Here is an 18822-nt window from a genome sequence, read left to right on the forward strand (position 1 = left end):
GGACTTAATTGAAAAATTGAATATAACTGGAATTTCTCTTAGGATTAATATATTTAATTTAAGGGTACGACAGCTTAAAAGGGTAAGTTTTTAGTTTAGACCTGAATTCTGTTGGACTTGTTATGGATCTTAGTTCCGGAGGGAGTTTATTCCAAGCCTTCGGCCCAGATACTCCGAAAGCGCGATCATCAAACTTAGTATTTGGCTTGCGCATAGGTTCTATCAGTCTGCCTACAGCTGCTGATGTTGCCGATCTAAGCGTTGACTGCCTCAGACCAGTGTTTTCCGGGAAGCATAGTTCAGATATGTAGGGTGGAGCCATTTCATTGATGGATTTAAACACCATCCAGCACAGTTTTTACTGGATTCTTTCAGGGCACTTGAGCCAGTGAAGGTTACGAAGGTGTTTTGAAATGTGCCGTGCTGCTGCATTAAACACTGATTGAAATTTGTCAATTTGATATTTTGGAAGGCCGGCATAAATGCCGTTGCAGTAATCGAGACGTGAGACTACGTAAGAGTTGATAAGTAGTTTTGTTGCTTCTGAAGGAAGGTTTCTTCGGACAGACTTGAGTTGTCTTAGGTGAAAAAAACCGGTGCTTAAAGTCCTATTTATTTGACTTTTAAACAAAAAGTCTCAATCTAAATTGACACCGAGAAGTTTGACTGTTGTTTTCGGGATGATATCGCTGCCGGAAATAGTAATAGGTGAATTGTCTATGAAATTTTGACGTTTTTTTGTGGCTGCCCAGAGAAACTCAGTCTTAGATGGATTGAGCTTCAGCTTGTTTGAAGACATCCAACGAGTTATTGCTTCTAGACATTCAGTTATACGGATTTTGAGACTATTGATTTCATTTGGAGCGCAGTAAAAATAAACTTGCTGATCGTCAGCGTAGCAGTGAGACAAGAGATCAAATGACTCGATTATTTTGGCGACATCATTTGTAAAAAGGATGAAGAGAAGTGGACCCAAAACGGATCCCTGGGGTACCCCTGAAGAAAGTGTTGCGAAGTTGGACAATTTATTTCCAACCCTCACGGCTTGTAAGCGATTGGATAAATAGGATACCAGCCACTTTTTTATGTCGGAATTAAAACCAAATGTTTCCTCTAATCTCCTAATGAGGAATTCATGATCAATCGTGTCAAACGCTGCACTCATGTCTAGGAGTGATATAAGTAATAACTTACCTGACTCTACGGCCAGAGTTATGTCTGATAGCATACGAAGTAGTCCGGTTTCAGTTGAGTGGAACTTTCTGTACGCAGATTGACGTTTTGCGAATAATTTATTTGAATTCAAGTGACTGGTTATTTGTGCGGCAGCAATTTTCTCCAGGATTTTTGAAATAAATGGTAGGTTTGAAACGGGTCGATAATTACCTAAGTTATCAGCGTCTAGTTGTGTATTTTTCAGGATTGGTGTTACTATAGCTGACTTGAGTGGTTCAGGAAAATCACCCGTGCTAAGTGATTTATTGAAAACGTAAACTAGGAATGGAGCTAGAACATTAGAACATTGTTTTAATAACCATGTCGGTATAGGATCAAGACTGCACTGTTTATTAGGCGAGCTTGAAATAATTTTTATTACTTCTTCCAGCGTTGTGAGTTTGAAGGAAGACAAAGTTCCTTTAGATTTTAAAGTGAATATTGGCGGAGGGGCGTGAGATGCGGAAGCACGAATGGATTCAATTTTTTCCCGAAAAAAAATTGAGAAGGCTTCCGGGGAAATATCTATTTTCGTTGGAACAGTGACTTCGGAAATTACAATCTTTATTGAGTTGCAAAGACGTCGCGGGTTGGTTCGTTCAGAGTTAATCTTTTCTTTCCAATACTCTGTTCTTTTGGAATTTATTTTACACGTATACTGTTTTTGAGCAAGGATTCACTCGTCTCTTGTAGTTACTGAAGAGTTTTTCCTATAGGTCCTCTCTAATTTCCGCATAAGTCTCTTCTGGTTTCGACATTCATCGTCAAACCAGCCGTCAGACTTTCGAACTTTCCGTGTTTTTGATGATGTCGGGGCATATTTATTTAACAGACATGAAAGTGTCTTATTATAGGTCTTGATAAGTTTGGTAGGGGTCTTTGTTTCCCAAACATTGGGTGTACATAAGAGAGATGTCTGTAACTCTTCCAGAAAATCACTAAAGCTAAATTTACGCCATTCCCTTGATACAATTGTTGTATATGGTACTTTAGGCGGGTTAAAATCAATATCAGTGCAAACAAGCCGATGGTCTGACAGTCCTATATCGCGAATATCTGCTGAAAGCGGTGGATTACTGTTCTTTGAAATTAGTACATCTAATGTACCACCAGCATCATGAGTTGGGACGTTGACCCATTGTTGGCATCCAAAGCTGGCTAATAGATCTAAGAATTTAACAGTGTTTGGTGATGTCACGCGCTCGAGACGAATATTAATGTCGCCTGTAATAATGAGTGTGTCGGAGAGTCCGACTGAAACTTCCAAAAACTGTAAAAACTCATTATAAAATTCGACAGAGATTGGTTTCGATCCGGGCCTATAAAGGGTGCACAACATGAACGACGTTCCTGAAGAAGAAACCCTGCATCCAATATACTCAAACGTGTTAAATTTACCGAGAGCTACTTTGTTTAGCCGTAATCCTGGTCGGGCTATTATCGCGACACCCCCGTGATTCACGTGTGAGATATTGTTTGATGGTAGGCCCCTACTAGGTCGGGCTTCTTCAAGAACCACATACCCTAAAGCTCAGAGTCTCTTAATTAAGTACGAATCACTGTTCTCGTGCCAAGTTTCTGTGACAGTAAGGATATGGAGTTTTTGGTCTGTGAAAATATCGTCCACCACCTCTAGTTTGTTGTTAAGGGATCGAGCATTCCAGGAACCAATCGCAAGCTGTCTGCTCCTATAGTTGGCATGTCGTTCTAATCTAATTTCATTTAAGTTGTTGTGGAATTTATCAGAATCGCGGAGGGCTTTAGACGGTAGGTAATTCGGTTTGTCGATCGGTTCGACTACTTGAGCATCCTGTACTGACGGAGACTTATTATTATTTTCATTACCATTGTTATTATTAATAATTTTTGGAACGTATTGTTCCTCCCTGCATAAATATTTTGCTTTTTGTCCACCGCGACACCCCCTGTATCTAAATTTCACATTCGGATCACGGACTGGATTGTATATGGTTTCTTTTGCAGTCACTGAAGGGTTCAACACACTATCACTTTTAAAACTTAGGAGTGTAGCCCGATCACTTACAACAGGAGTGTTTTCGGCCTGTGCTGCTTCACAAAGTATTGTGTCATATTGTTTCTTTCTGATACACAGTGTATGTTTTTTATGATATTTAAAAGAGGTGAGTTAGAACTAAAAATATTTTTTTCCAAGTTATCCATGAAGATGTCAGCAAATAGAGGACTCTTAGGAAGACCCATGGGTAGTCCGTATTTTTTAGGACTATGGCATCATTAAATTTAAAGTAGTTTTGGTTAAGACAGATGTTAAACATTCGGGCAAGATCGTCAGAAAGATCTTTTGGTAAGTTTGTATTTGTTAATAAATTAGACAGTATAGTTCTACATTCGGGTACAGGTACATTTGGGAATAAATTTACAACATCGAAAGAAACTAATTTACAGTTATTGGGGAGAGTCAAATCTTTTAAATTATTGACTAATTCATAAGAATTCTTAATTGTATACACAGAGGAAAAAACATTTGAATTATTAAATAAGTGAGTCACAAAGGAAGTTAATTTGTAATTTGGGGAATTACAGCATGATACTACAGGTCTAATGGGGCTATTAGTTTTGTGGATTTTTAAGAATCCGTATAGTCTTGGGATTTTTGGGTTTTTCGTGAGAAATTTGACATTATCATATGACAGATCTCGAAAAACTGGGGATTTACAAACTTTTAATGCGTTTTTGATGTGTTGTTGAAACTTATTAGTAAGGTCAGTTCGTAGAGTTTCGAAATTGTCAGTACTGATGAAGTTGTGCACTTTAGAGTTGTATTCCGAACGGTTCATTATAATTATTGTATTGCCTTTGTCGGCTTTTGTTAAAACTAAATTTTCACTAGTTAACTTTTTACGAATATTGTTTGCTTGTTGATTTTCTGGATAAAACTTTGTCATATATTTAGGGATTAAATCTTGAAGAATTTCAGCACTCTTATATTGGTATGTAGTTGGAAAAAATTGTAAGGCTGTCTGCATGTCCACTGCTACATTTTCAATCGCACTGTTAACATTATATTTAGTATATTGAAGGTTGTGTTTTAAACCTTTTGAGATCCCTTTATCTCTGAAATTAACCTAACGGAAGCAAATTGCATCAAAATTGCACTAGGATCTGATCTATCTGTTTTTGATATTTATAGACCTCCATGCTTTAAAAATCTCACACCTTTCCTAACTTCCCTTCAACTTCTAGATGATAATTTAAACACACAACAACTCATTTTAGCCGGAGATTTGAACACAAACATTTTCAATTGCAATCCGAAAACCAATGAATATCTTAGTTTCTTAAATCATTATGGCCTCAAGTCAACTATAAATTCTGTCACAAGAACTTCCCTTGAGTCCAATTCATGCATTGATCATATTTTTGCTAAAACCAAAAAAACATCCATTTCATCCACTATTTATACTACGGTCACTACAATCGGCATTCGATCTAACATTGAAAAAAAAATGCCTATAAACACCACACACAACGTCACGGACTTCAAATTACTTAGGACAGAAATAAGTCACGAATCCTGGTTCACAACACTAAAATAAAAAGACCCGAAAAAAGCTCTTAATGCTTTCCTACTAACTCTAGAAATATATATTACCAAACACGCCACATCAAAAACTCACAAAAACAACGCTCACAAAACATCTAAACTTAAACCACCGCAGGGCTAGTAAAGCTATTATAAACATGCACGCCTTTATATTTTCGTAAGTTATGCTCATGAAAAGAGCCACTCATAAACAAAGTCAATCCCGTTCGTAATATAAAAATCTCATTCATCCAAATATATCAAAAAGTTTGTGCCATGCACTCACATTAATAATACAGACTATTAACAAAAAATGTCTCGTAACTAATATCCAATTGTAACCACAATAACTAAATTTCAATTGTAAACACAATAATTAAATTTTAATTGTAATTACAATAACCAAATTTCAACTGTAATCACAGTAACGAAAATTCAATTGTTAAAAAAATTGTAACTATAAAAAAAAACCACAATAATAAAATAAAAATCAATATAATTTTAAACCACTGGATTATAAGTTAATATTAGTGTAATAGAAATAAAAACCATTTTCAAAACATCCAAAATTAAGAAAGAATCACAGAATAAACAAACATATGTTTACTAGTAATAGTGCAAATACTTGCATGCGCAAAAAAAAATACATGCAAAACACTAGCGGACATACGCATCGGATGTATTTATAATATAGGTTAATTAAATTTCATGTAATTGACTAGTCGAAAAAAGTACATGAAAATCAAAGTCCATTGCCAAAAGATTGCCCAAAGTAGTACAAATGTGTATATTTTCCCTAGAGAAAGGTTTGATTAAGAAAAAAAAGTACCTACCCTTTCTAGCCGAAACAGAAAAATTACCGGCACTCACTATTTTATTTTTTCGACATCTATATAGTAGGTTGGAAAAACTACAATTTTTTCCACATTTTTCACATTTTTTCCCCGCCGGATTACATTGTGACTCCTCAACCATTCTAATAAAACCTCCTCCATTCTAATAACTTCCAAAAAACCCAATATACCAAAAGAACAACAATTACACGACATTATAATATTATTTCGCACATCCCGCCAATAAATTAATTACTTTGGACGATTAATGACGATTATTTGTTTTATCAAAAAACACAACGAGTGGCTAGAGATAATTAACAACGTAAATTAAAAAAATGTTCTACAATATTCTGGCAAAATAGTGCCTACTTAAAAAGCCTCTTGCGGCCCCCGAGAACAACCTTAATCATGGAAGAACTCGATATGAGTAGTGAGAACGTCGTAAATTGGTTTTCGTTTTGCAGGGAAGTTCGCATAATTTGGTGCTACAAAATGAAACAAAAAATTGGAAGATTGACAAGGCTAAAATTGGCAAAAGAAAGCACAATAAAGGACGACAAATTGATGGAAAGTGGGTAATCGGCGGTTTTGAACGAGAATCAAAAAAAATGTTTGTCTGTGCTGTGGGAGATCGTTCGAAAGAAACGCTTCTTAAAGTAATTAAAAAGTACATATTGCCGGGAACCATAATTATATCGGACTGTTGGAAAGCCTACAACTGCCTCGAAAACGAAGGCTACGTTCATTTAAGCGTCAACCACAGCATATCTTTTGTAGATCAGGAGACGGGAGCTCACACTCAAAATATTGAGCGTTGTTGGAGGGATGTGAGAGGAAACGTGCCAAGATTAGGAAGGAGTGAGGCACATTACGAAGGATACCTATGTGAATTTCTTTGGAAGAGATCCCTTCCCAATAATAAGGATCGATTCCACTCCTTTTTCAAAATGGCAAGCGAGACATACAACCCTTACGATGAAGATAATGACGATGAAAACCAGCAACTCGTGTAATTCTAATTAATATCTATCATAACAGCGCAACTTCCAAGTAATTCTGATTAAAGGTTTGTTTACAATATATTATTAATTTTTTCACATTTTTCGTTTCAAAAGTGTTTTTATACTGGCTGGTGAAAAATCTTGGTTTCGTGTCGCTAATATTGTAAACAAAATAACCCGCCATTGTTTTTTTATCCGCATGAAGTCGGTCACTTATGTAGAATCAGTAATACCAATTGAAAGCAATTATTTGAAATTGCTGTCATCCCATACAACGAAAGCGAATTTTCATTTTACCTCACCTTTTTTAATTTTTATTTTTTTATAAAACATAACTAAATATCTTAATTTTAGAAATAGTACCTACCTAGTATTTGCATATGGTAAAAAATCTAGCCACTCGTATCAGGAGTACCAACAAAAGAAAATGTTTTGAATAGAAATTATTCCAGCTGTCATCCCATACAATGAAAGTGAATTTTCGATTTACGTAATTAAAAATTAAAATGCTAAAATTAAAATTTTCCTAAATGCAGTCAGATTCCTTTTATAGTAATTAAGGTAAATCAGAAGGTTTTATTTAAAAAAAAATCGTATTATCCGTGTCCAGCGATTCCGAATATTTACCCAAGTTAACAAGTGATATATGTATATAATGAAAACAAATGTGTCGTAATTTCATTCACAAAGAACATTGACAAATTCTCAAACACATATCTCATTAACAATATCCCTTTACTAAACACAACTTCAATCAAAGACTTAGGCGTGACATTTGACTCGTCACTTAGCTTCAATAAACACGTAGATACAATTTCAAAAAGTGCATCACAAGTATTAGGATTAACGCTAAGAATCACAAATTGTTTTAAAAGTACAGAATTAACGTTAACATTATATAAATCAATTGTGCGAAGTATTCTCGAATACGCATCACCAATTTGGTCCCCCAATTATGAGATTCATAATTATAGGATTGAATCCATACAAAGGAAACTAACCCGTGTAATTGCTTATCGTGAAGGTTTATCTGGTCAATTAGGAACATATAATGACCGAATTTTGCACTATAAACTACACTCACTGACGGTCAGACGCAAACTTTCTGACGTACTGCTCCTACACAAAATTATACATGCATCAGTTGATACATCAAACATTTTATCCCAAATTAACACCAAATTAACATCAAAAAAATCAATAAGGAGGATGAAAGACATTTTCTATATTAAAGCCTACCATACAAATACAGGATATTTTTCCCCTGTACCGCGAACATTAACAAATTATAACATTATACATGGCTCTAATAATGAAATAGACATTTTTAATGACCAATTTAAACACTTCAAAAAAATGTATTACCTTTAATCATATTAAGCTGATATTGAGATGAATCCCTTTATTTAAAGAGAAGCAACATTGTACCTACCTAATCAGTGTCTCACCAGTACAGGTGTGACAATAACAAATCTTTTATGAACATATTTGTATTTACCTTTTACCCATTCTTATTTGTTATTTACTTGCACATTTAGCTTACATATTATTATAATAGATTAATATTAATATTACTTACATAATATTACTTACATTTTCCTTTTGTTACTATTTTTGTTATTATCATTTTGTTATTATTATGTATTTAAACATCCATGTATGTAAATTTTTGGGCACCATGCGTGTTTTATGTACTTAAATAAAAATAAATAGCTAGTTCCAGCAAATTATTTATGAGGTATATATGTAAATAAGTCTAAAAGTACACATTTAAGTGAGATTGTTGATATTATGACGTAATGAAGGAAGTGTAGTGATAAAAATTTTGACTATGTGCAATTTTCAATATGTTATAGCTACAGTATTTAAAACAAATACACGCATACGCATGTACAAGAATATACACATAAATATATACGTACATCCACGCTCATATTATAATTGAAATGTAAACGTCACATAAATTTAAAATCTGAGGGTGCTGTGCGTGATGTTGTTTTATTACTATTAGAGTACTTATATAATAGTATACATAGGTATGTTATTGTTTAGTATCACTATTATGCACAATAGTTTAATATACAGAGCAGTGGTAAGTAATATATAGATTACCTTCACGAACACATAATAATATTGTATAAATCATTAGGTTAAGCTATTATATTATGCAACTGTTCCTTTAAAGCCGACGAATTAAAACGAATTATCACTGTCCTGGATTTTACGGTTGGAGGATTATTTTTATTTAGTTTTGTGACTCTGCATATATTCTCTACGTCCTTTGTATTGAGCTGGAAGTCTACTGTTTTTCTGGCGTTAAAGATGATGTGTTTCAGGGTTGGAATTGTTTCTTCTTTAAATTCTTGAATCCCTCAAAATTCCAGAGAACTATTATATTTTCTGTTTCTTCTTTCTTGATCTCTCTCGATATCGTCAATTCTTCTTCAAAATCTTCATTCAATTTTGTCAGAAGACAACTTTTTTTCATTTTCTTTATCTGTGATATTCGCTTCATCTAATATTTCCATTCTTGACTTTAAGGCGACTGCTTATTGAAGTCTTCAAGGGATTTGGCAACATTAGAGAAATCTGATCAGAGTTTTATAATTTCTTCTTTAATATTTCTCAAACCAGCAATTGTATTTTTTTGAAATTATTGAAGTATCTTTTCTTTATCATTCTTTCCAAATATACAATTTGGGCAGCGCCACGATGATCGCTTTTCTAAAGATATTTTCTAATGTGCTTCTTCTTTAATCCCTCCACATTGGAAATGGAATCTCTTGCAGCAGATAGTATACGGCGGTCTGACTGAGTATTCAATTCAAATTAAGTGTTATAATGTTCCTTACTCTTATAGAAATCTTATAGACGTGGGAAGAGAGACAGCCTGGGTGATCAGGGCCACGTAAATTTGGTCCACCATCAACAGGATAAAGTGTTCCCACAGCCGCTGTGCCCACATGATGCATAGACGGAGCCTTAAAGAGTCGGCAATGTGTGCATGTGGTGCGGTGCAGTCTATTGAACATTTAGTCAACGAATGCACACTCCACTCATTCCCTACAGGGATTTATGAGGTCTACAGGGCAATGCCTGATGCCCTAGACTGGCTCACAGACCTAGGTGTCCCCCTTTGACCCCCCACCGCACAAAAGAAGGAGAAGACTCTTGTAGAAGTCTGCTATTATAATAAACATGTATTTGTAGTTAACGTTTTGTAAATGTATCTCATATTTAAATAGTACATATAAAACTAAAGCTTTTTTATAAATATAACAACTTAACTTGGTTTAAATGAAAGATCATTTTTAGTTAGAGGAGTCATAAATTATTAAAGTTGAATGTAGTTAAAGTTTCGATGCCTCATATATATTTTTAACAGATTCACTATCCAGGTATAATGACACAAATAAATCTCTAAAATGAAAGTAGACAATCCCTAAAACGCGTAATGATATTATTTTTGATTTGATTTTTAAGTAGGTACTTAGAATTTATCATTACTTGTCTAATTTAGATGCGCATAAAATAAAGTACAAAAAGAAAAAAGCTAGGTTAAGAAAAAAAAAATAACAATAGAAAACAAAGAAAGATATGTTGTTCCAACTGCGCTGCCGGCTTTTACGCTGGGGGTAAAACCGACGCATAGCAAGGGTAGCAAGACGGAAACGCTAGCTACTCGTCGGCTCTTTCCGCCCGGCCGCCTAACGTGTGGCATATTCGTTTCTGTTCTCACTAAAATTGGTAATAGATCTATTCTAAATGATTTATTACAAGTATTGTTGTCAAGTTTAAGTAGAAGTCAATTTAAATTTAACGTTTTTTGTACATATTTAATAATATTAAAACTCAGTTTAAAAAAAAATCTCCAAACAAGTTCTGCTGTGTAGTTATTATTACACATGACAGCTGTTTCGCCTTCTGAAGGCATTATCAAACTTTCTATATTGATAATACCTTCAGAAGGCTAAACTGTTTATTTATTTAATCGCCATAAAATGGCGTTTACAATAGAGTGAATACAGAACAAGTAATGTTTACACAAAAATATTGTTGCAAGTGATACAGTTGTTAATAGAAGTGCAGGTAAACAATACATAATAAAAAGAAATATCTACTAGTGTAGTGGAATGAATACTAGGTTTGTATAAGACCTGACATAAATCGAGGTATGAGGTGTTTATGATAATTATATTGTAATTAATATAAAGTAAATTCTATTAAGGCCTAGAATGTTATAATAACCAAGAATATTTTATCTGAACAGAAAATTATAATATAATAGAGTAATTAGTAGTGAGTTTATTGTTGCCTTCAAAATGAATTCTACTTGGAATAGCTGGCCAAGTATCGTCATGCGAAATAATAATTACACAGCAGAACTTGTTTATAAGATAGAGATTGCAACAATAACATTTGGCTGTCATCAGTTGTTTTGTTTTGCTCTATCTAAAATTATTTTTTTACCATTCTTTTTTATTTTCTGGCTAAAAAAAGTGTAGTGTGTTGTGCCTTGAGGTTTCTTCTCCCTCCTGATCTTCCAGGAGTCACTTTTTGCTGCTGATTTCCAGATATTTATAAACTTTTTTACTTCTGTCATTTTTCATACTATTATTGGAGTTGTTTACTGTTGTGAATAATGGAGGAAGATTTCCCTCCTGGACCCCCTACAAAGCCCCCGGATCCCTCTCCAGACCCCCCAGACAGGGAAAATGTAGAAATTTCTGACAGTGATACTGTCATTTTGACTTCTACCAAAAAAAGGAAATTTACTCCTTCTTCCCCAATAAAACTTGACTTGCCTTCGACTTCACAGTCCCCACCAGCACTTTCTCAACTTCCTCCAAAAAACTTTTATTCTCCTCATTCTCGTGGCCCATTCATAGCATACGCCCAAAAAACTGAGCAAGGAAAAACCATCCACTCTCTTGAATTTGGCAAATTCCTATCAAATAGCAAGAATCTTTCAATCAAACCTGGAGGTGTAAAAGCCGAGGGTCGCTTCCGAATCTCCGTCGAATTCCTCTCAGGGCCAGCTGCCAACAGTTTCATCAAAAATATCTTCATTTCATCTAATTCAAAGTTCAAGGCATATATCCCTACTTTCAATGTCACTCGCATGGGCCTGGTCAGAGGTATCTCGACCGATCTGTCCATCGAAGAAATTCTGTCTTCACTTTCAACCCCCCAACACATTGGCAATCCCATAAAAGCCAGGAGGCTAAATTAAAAGGACTCCTCTGAGGGTATAATTACCTGGAAGCCCTCCCAATCTGTTGTTATCACCTTTGAAGGTCAATCTCTTCCCTCCCATATATATTTATTCTTCAACTCATTACCAGTTGAAATGTATACATATCCCACCACTCAATGTTTCAATTGCTGCCGTTTTGGTCATACCAAAGCTGCATGCAGATCTCAACCCAGATGTTTTAAATGTGGAGAAAACCACGCAGCTGACCAATGTCCTTCTTCCTCCTCACCTAAATGTTTTGACTGCTCAGGCTCACATACAGCTATCAACACATCTTGCCCAGAACAATCTCGCCAAAAAATATTAAAATTTCTATGGCCTCTCAGAACTTGTCTTTTCTGCAGGCTTCTAAGCTATTCCCGCCTGTCAAAAAATCATTTTCTGAGGCTTTATCCAGCAACTCCTCATCCAACCCTCTTCCTTCTTCTACAACAACTTCTTCTCGTTCAACTAAATTCACATAAAAAACGCTATCTCTAAACCGGCTCCAGGATACGATCAGCAACAACACAACTCACTCCTCTTTAATCCCAATGGTTCATCTCTTTCAAATGCCACAAATGAGTGTGCAAATAATTATAATCCGTCCTCAATGAACTCTCTAAAACTTTCTGAAAAACTCTCCCAAGACAATTCTTCATTTATCCAAACTCTTATTATGCTTCTAATTGACCTTATTTCTTCTCAAACTAATCTACCGTCCAACGCTGTAACTATTATTTCCACATTAATATCATTTATTCAAAATGACTCTTCGGGATGTCAGAATACTTCAGTGGAATAGCCGAAGTGCTATTTCTAACAAATCTGATCTCCTTAACCTATTAAATTCCAACTTTATTTCTTTGGCTGCTATCTCGGAGACTTGGTTTACTCCATCCACCCACTTTAATGTGGGAGGATATTCCTGTCTCCGCGACGATCGCCCGGAAGGTTCGGGCGGCGGTGCTGCCCTTTTTATTAAAAAATCCATATCATTTTCCCCAATAAATAATATCAAACCCCCCAATGCTGACTTCCAAATGGTTGCAGCCAAAATAAAGGACACATCCATTATTTCAGTCTATCTTCTCCCAACAGCCCACTTCAATAAACAAACTTGGTTGCAAATTTTAAGTCAACTAAGCACTCCTTTCTTTATATTAGGCGATTTTAATGCCCATTCCCCCGTCGGGGGTTCTGCTTTCTCCGACCGAGATGGTCGAAGTGTGATGGATTTCCTAGATCAATCCATTTCTTTTGAATGACGGATCTCCTACTAGGATCTCATGCCCCAGCACAAACCCCAGTGCAGTGGATCTCTCGATATGTTCTACTAGTCTGGCTTCTCTCTCCTCGTGGGTGGTGTCCCCCGACCCTTGCTCCAATGATCATTTCCCGATCATCATTACTTATCAAACTTCTTTCCAATCGGACAAGTCTCATATTTCGACAAAGATTAAAACGAAACACACCAAATGGGATGAATTTAACTCTCATATGGAAAAATTCCTACTAAATTCACCCGCCACCGATATATTTTCCGTCAAAGATGATTATAATAACTTCAAATCAATGCTCATAACTGCAATGAATAAATCAAATCCTCCCCCTAAAACTAAATCTCTCAAAAAACTCCCTCCAACTCCCTGGTGAGATGAGGAATGTTCCAAAGTAGTAAGAATTCGGAAAGCTAAATCTCTTTCCTATCGTTTCAATATGACTATGGAGAACTATCTTATATACAAAAACGCTGAATCCAATGCCAAAAGGGTATTGAGGTCAAAAAAAAAGATCCGGGTGGTACAACTTCTGCAGTTCAGTATCTCCGAATACTCCAATTTCGGAAGTTTGCTCTATGATCCGAAGATTTCGATCCTCTTTCAGTTCACTATCTCCTCGAGCGTCTCATTCTAAATGGATAGATGAATTCTTGGACAAAATTGCCCCCCCTTCTGTTCCTAAATGAAATAACACCCATCTATAATGCTCCCATGTCTAATCATTTTCTAGACTCTCCATTCACCTTAATTGAGCTAAAAAATTGTTTATCAACAGTCAAGGACTCATCTCCAGGCAGAGATGGTATACCTTACAGCATAATCAAAAATAGTAATTATAATGTTCTAAAGCACTTCTTAAGCATCTTAAATAAAATCTTCCAGACTGGTATAATGCCTGATGACTGGAGTTCTCAAATAATCATCCCTATTTTAAAAACAAACAAATCTCCAAATTCTGGATCCAACTACAGGCCAATCGCTCTTTCATCCACCCTCAGTAAACTTTATGAAAAATTAATTAAAAACCGATTAGAATTTTTTGTCGAGAGTTTGCTTCAGCTTCTACAGCTTCTCTCTCTATCTCAATTTGGATTTAGGAAAAAAAAATCCACTCAGGATAACCTTGCCATAACAGGAAGTTTGTCTTGCCGTCTTTATAGATATAGAAGGCGCCTTTGACAATGTTTCCATCCCAATCCTGAAAAAAAAAACTTCTAGGCCTTGGCCTTCCCCCCATGTTTGTCCAATCTATTATTAATCTATTTCTAGATAGAAAAATTTTCATTGAACTTCCAGATATTTCTCCTCAAAGTAGGTCTATTTGGAAGGGTTTACCACAAGGCGATGTATTGTCCCCCTTACTAATAATAATAATAATAATAATACTTGGATGACTTGTATAGCGCCGTTTTTGTGCAAAAACACCTCAAGGGCGCTGTACAAACTTATAATACATTTGTACAGTGGTCTATGTTATTACTTAACTATTTATGGAGAAAATATACAGTTCAATACTTACCTGATAGGTCACTGTATAATATATACACATATGATATGCATGTCACTATTCCCCCACAAATAAAAATTATCGAGTTCGCAGATGACATAGCTTTCTTCTTATCATCCAAAATCATCCCTCTTGCCGTCAAATATCTTAACGAAGCCATGAATGCCCTTTGCACATGGCTCACGTTAAATGGTCTTGAACTTTCAATCCAAAAGACTCAGTGTGTCACCTTCTCAAACCGCCATAAAAACCCCCCCGTTCAAATTTTATTTAAAATTCTCCAATCTCCAACGCTTCTGAAGTAAAATTTTTGGGAGTAACATTTGATAGGAAACTTAAATGGTCTTCCCATATTAATAATTTAGTTACTAAATGCGAAAAAAATTTAAATATCATCAGATCATTATCTGGCGTTTGGTGGGGAGCTCACCCTACTTGCATTAAGTTGCTTTACAATGCACTGATTCGAAGCCATCTCGACTATGCCTGCCCACTTTTTAGTACTGCCTCAAAAAATGTACTTAATAAATTAGACAAAATTCAATCTGAATCTTTGCGAATAATAACTGGAGCGATGCAATCGTCACCCATCAATTCCCTTCAAGTAGAATGTTCTGATCCTCCTCTTTATTTAAGGCGTCAACTATTTGCTGACAAATTTGTTCTTAAATGTTTAAATTCTAAATGTCATCAGGTAATCCCCAGCGTCTCGTTGTTCATTGACTCAACCCATTCATCTACAATCAGAGCTTCAACTAAACCTATTCCTGACATCTGTAAAAATTTTAAGTCTCTCTCAGAGCTCCACATCATCCAAAATGATCTACTTCCCTTATACAAACTAAAATATAGTCACGTCACCCTATCCCCGACAATATTAGAAGGGACCGGAATCTTTAAAAGTCATTCCAATCTCCCGGCCCGAACCGTCAATAATATGTTCAATGACATTATTTTATCTAAATGGCCTAACTTTTCTCTTTTATTTACTGATGGATCCAAATCCTTCGACTCTCCTAACTGTGGTATGGGTATTAACGTTTACCACAATAATTCTAATGATAGAATATTTCATTCAATTTCAAATCAATTTTCAATATTATCAGCTGAGTGCATTGCAATAATAGAATCTCTCAAATATATAATCAAAAATAATTTTGAACATTCCCTCGTTCTCTCTGACTCTCTCAGTTCCCTCCAAAAACTTAAATCCAGTCCTCTTCTTCATCCTGATGATCACTTTGTATGCCTTATTCGAGTGATGATAGCCTCCATTCAAAGCTCTGGTAAAACTTTAACTCTGATTTGGATTCCTGGACATGTTGGTATCATGGATAATGATATTGCGGATGCCTTGGCAAAACAAGGAGCGTCCAACCTTGTTGTTACCCTCGTAAACCACATTCCCTTATCTGACATTTTTTCCATCATCAAAGAAAGATCCCGCAATGTTTGGGCAGAGTATTGGCACATTGCTAGTCAATCCAAGGGAGCCGGCTATGCCTCAATACAAAGGACTATTCCATCAAAACCGTGGTTTCAGCAATTCCCTCATTTTTCCAAAAAAGAAATTTCTTCACTCATTCGAATGAGGATCGGACATTGTTCCGTTCCTTCCCACCTTTTTAAAATTCACGTCCTTGACTCTCCAGATTGTACATTCTGTGGTCTAGAAGTGGGAACTTTAGATCACATATTTTTTGGTCGTCCCTCTCTAAACAAATATCCTCTCTTCTATCAAGCCTTAACTAAAATTGCCTCCCCTCCATCCAACATTTCATCTCTTTTAAGTCTGAACTCGACTCCAATTTTCATTATAATTTTGAAATTTTCCTGTTTAAATAAAATTAATATTTAAATTCACCTTTCATTTCTCAATAATTTTAAATGATGGCCAAGAACACCCTTGAAGGGTGAAAGCCAGAAATAATGGAAAAAAAAACTTGTTTATAAATATTCTGTGTTTTTTTGTTAATTGAATAATAATTTTATATATTTAATGTATAAAAAAAACCCAAATCCAATGGCTTCCTCGTCAGAATAATAAAAATTAATACTAATTACTAATTCATTTTAATTATGCTGACGAAGAAGCCATTGGCTTAGACACATGTAGATTTATATTGATTGAAAGTGGTGTATAGAAAGTATTTAATTTATATATATTTAAAAAAAATGGGTGTGTCAAGCCTACGCAAGACAGAAGTGAAACTTCTAGTATTCTTCTCTCTCTCTCTTTTCATTTCATTCTCTCTTTTTTTCTGTCTATTGACATATTTATAAGTAGCATGTGATAAAAAAAATTAAAAGTTATAAAAAAAGAAAAAAAAAATTAGTTAAAGCGGGGATCGAACCTCGGTTCTTCACGACCACAGTCGTGCGCTCTGCCTGTAAACAGCGAAGATGAGTTAGGAGAGTGAGTTAAACTAGGTATATAATATTTACACCTTGCTAATGTTTTCAGTATTATTAGGGCTTTTTTATACTAATTTTCATATATTTATTGGCAGGTAGAGTAGAAATTAATATTGTTTAGCGTTTGCCAACGACCATACCATGTTGAACACACCGGTTCTCGTCCGATCACCGAAGTTAAGCAACATTGGGCGCGGTCAGTACTTGGATGGGTGACCGCTTGGGAACACCGCGTGCCGTTGGCCTATTTTTTATTTTAATTTCATGTTTTTTTTATTTTTTTATCATTACTATAATTAATAATATCATAAAATTCTTTAACTTTTCAAGTATGCTACAGGCCTAAAATATTACTTAGTGGATTGATATTATGGTCAACCATTGAAAAAAAAAATTCCTACAAACTTATTAATGTAATTACGATCTTTTTCAAGCGCGTATGTAATGATTATTTTTATCAACCTCGCACACACCTTGCTAATTTTTTCAATATTATTAGGGCTTTTTTATACTAATTTTCATATATTTATTGGCAGGTAGAATAGAAATTAATATTGTTTAACTTTTGCCAACGACCATACCATTTTGAACACACCGGTTCTCGTCCGATCACCGAAGTTAAGCAACATTGGGCGCGGTCAGTACTTGGATGGGTGACCGCTTGGGAACACCGCGTGCCGTTGGCCCATTTTTTATTTTAATTTTATGTTTTTTTTCATTTTTTTATCGTTAACATCATAAAAAATTTTATATCATTCTTTAACTTTTCAATTATGCTACAGGCCTAAAATATTACTTAGTGGATTGATATTATGGTCAACCATTAAAAAAAAAAAATTCCTTAAAAACAAAAAAATAATATTCCATGGCCGAGAATCGAACTCGGATCAACTGCTTCGAAAGCAACTATGCTGACCATTACACCACCAACGCCAGTTGTCGAGATGAGCTAAGAAGCATTTATATTTTACTATATCAAAAATATCCTTCCTTTGAAAAATAATGATTCTCCATAAAAAAGGAGTGCACTGCCCGGGAATCGAACCCGGGTCGCAAGAATGGGAATCTTGCATGATGTGCTTCCGCATTCCTAAAATAATTGTGAAATTATAAATACATCCCGGCTGCCAAAAGTCCATATTGAAAAATTAACAATTTTATGATTTTTTTCAAGTCACTGCTTGTATTTAATAAAATGAATTCTTAAAAATATCACCTGAAATAATCAAAACACAAATTAAATAAAACAGTATCTCAGAAAATTGACCAAAAATAATTTCCGGTACCGGGAATCGAACCCGAGCCTCCTGGGTGAGAGCCAGGTATCCTAGCCACTAGACCATACTGGACTTGCGAAATTGTGCGTAAATACGTTATTTAACTTGTTTAATAATTACAACGAATTTTGTACACCATTTTTCTGAACGGTGAGCGGTGGTGGGGGTACCCGCTTTTTCGTTTCGATCTTGACTCGGTTTTACTACGTTCCCGAAAATTCATTACGCGGCTAAAGAAGTTTCACTTCAATAATTTTCTGTTCAAATATTACTTTATACAGGTAGGTACTTTATCGCATCTCTGAATAAGTTCTCACAATCAGTTTTGAAATTCAGCAATTTTGAAAATGTACATTTGAGTTCATTGATTAAGATTACATGTAGAAATAACGCATATAAAATACTGTCGGTTTTATTAATCTTTAAATTTTATTGATTATTTCGTTACCCTCTTTAAATGTAAAATGAATGATGAAATGATGACTTCGAA

General features: G+C 35.1%; 3 non-coding genes across 3 annotated transcripts; 2 read left to right on the top strand and 1 right to left on the bottom strand.

The window, feature by feature from the left end:
• The first annotated feature begins 17181 nt into the window (after positions 1 to 17181).
• Positions 17182 to 17300, top strand: LOC149417787 (5S ribosomal RNA). The gene has a single exon (XR_016303192.1). It is a non-coding gene; the product is annotated as a 5S ribosomal RNA (ribosomal RNA).
• A 322-nt stretch (positions 17301 to 17622) lies between these two features.
• On the top strand, positions 17623 to 17741 carry LOC149417788 (5S ribosomal RNA). Its single transcript, XR_016303226.1, has one exon. It is a non-coding gene; the product is annotated as a 5S ribosomal RNA (ribosomal RNA).
• Positions 17742 to 18332: 591 nt separating this feature from the next.
• On the bottom strand, positions 18333 to 18404 carry TRNAE-CUC (transfer RNA glutamic acid (anticodon CUC)). Its single transcript has one exon. It is a non-coding gene; the product is annotated as a tRNA-Glu (tRNA).
• Between the last annotated feature and the right edge of the window lie 418 nt (positions 18405 to 18822).

The sequence above is a fragment of the Hesperophylax consimilis genome, chromosome 14 (genome assembly GCF_061612785.1).
Source record: "Hesperophylax consimilis isolate HC1 chromosome 14, BYU_Hcon_1.0, whole genome shotgun sequence".
In the NCBI taxonomy this organism is placed as follows: Eukaryota; Metazoa; Arthropoda; class Insecta; order Trichoptera; family Limnephilidae; genus Hesperophylax; species Hesperophylax consimilis.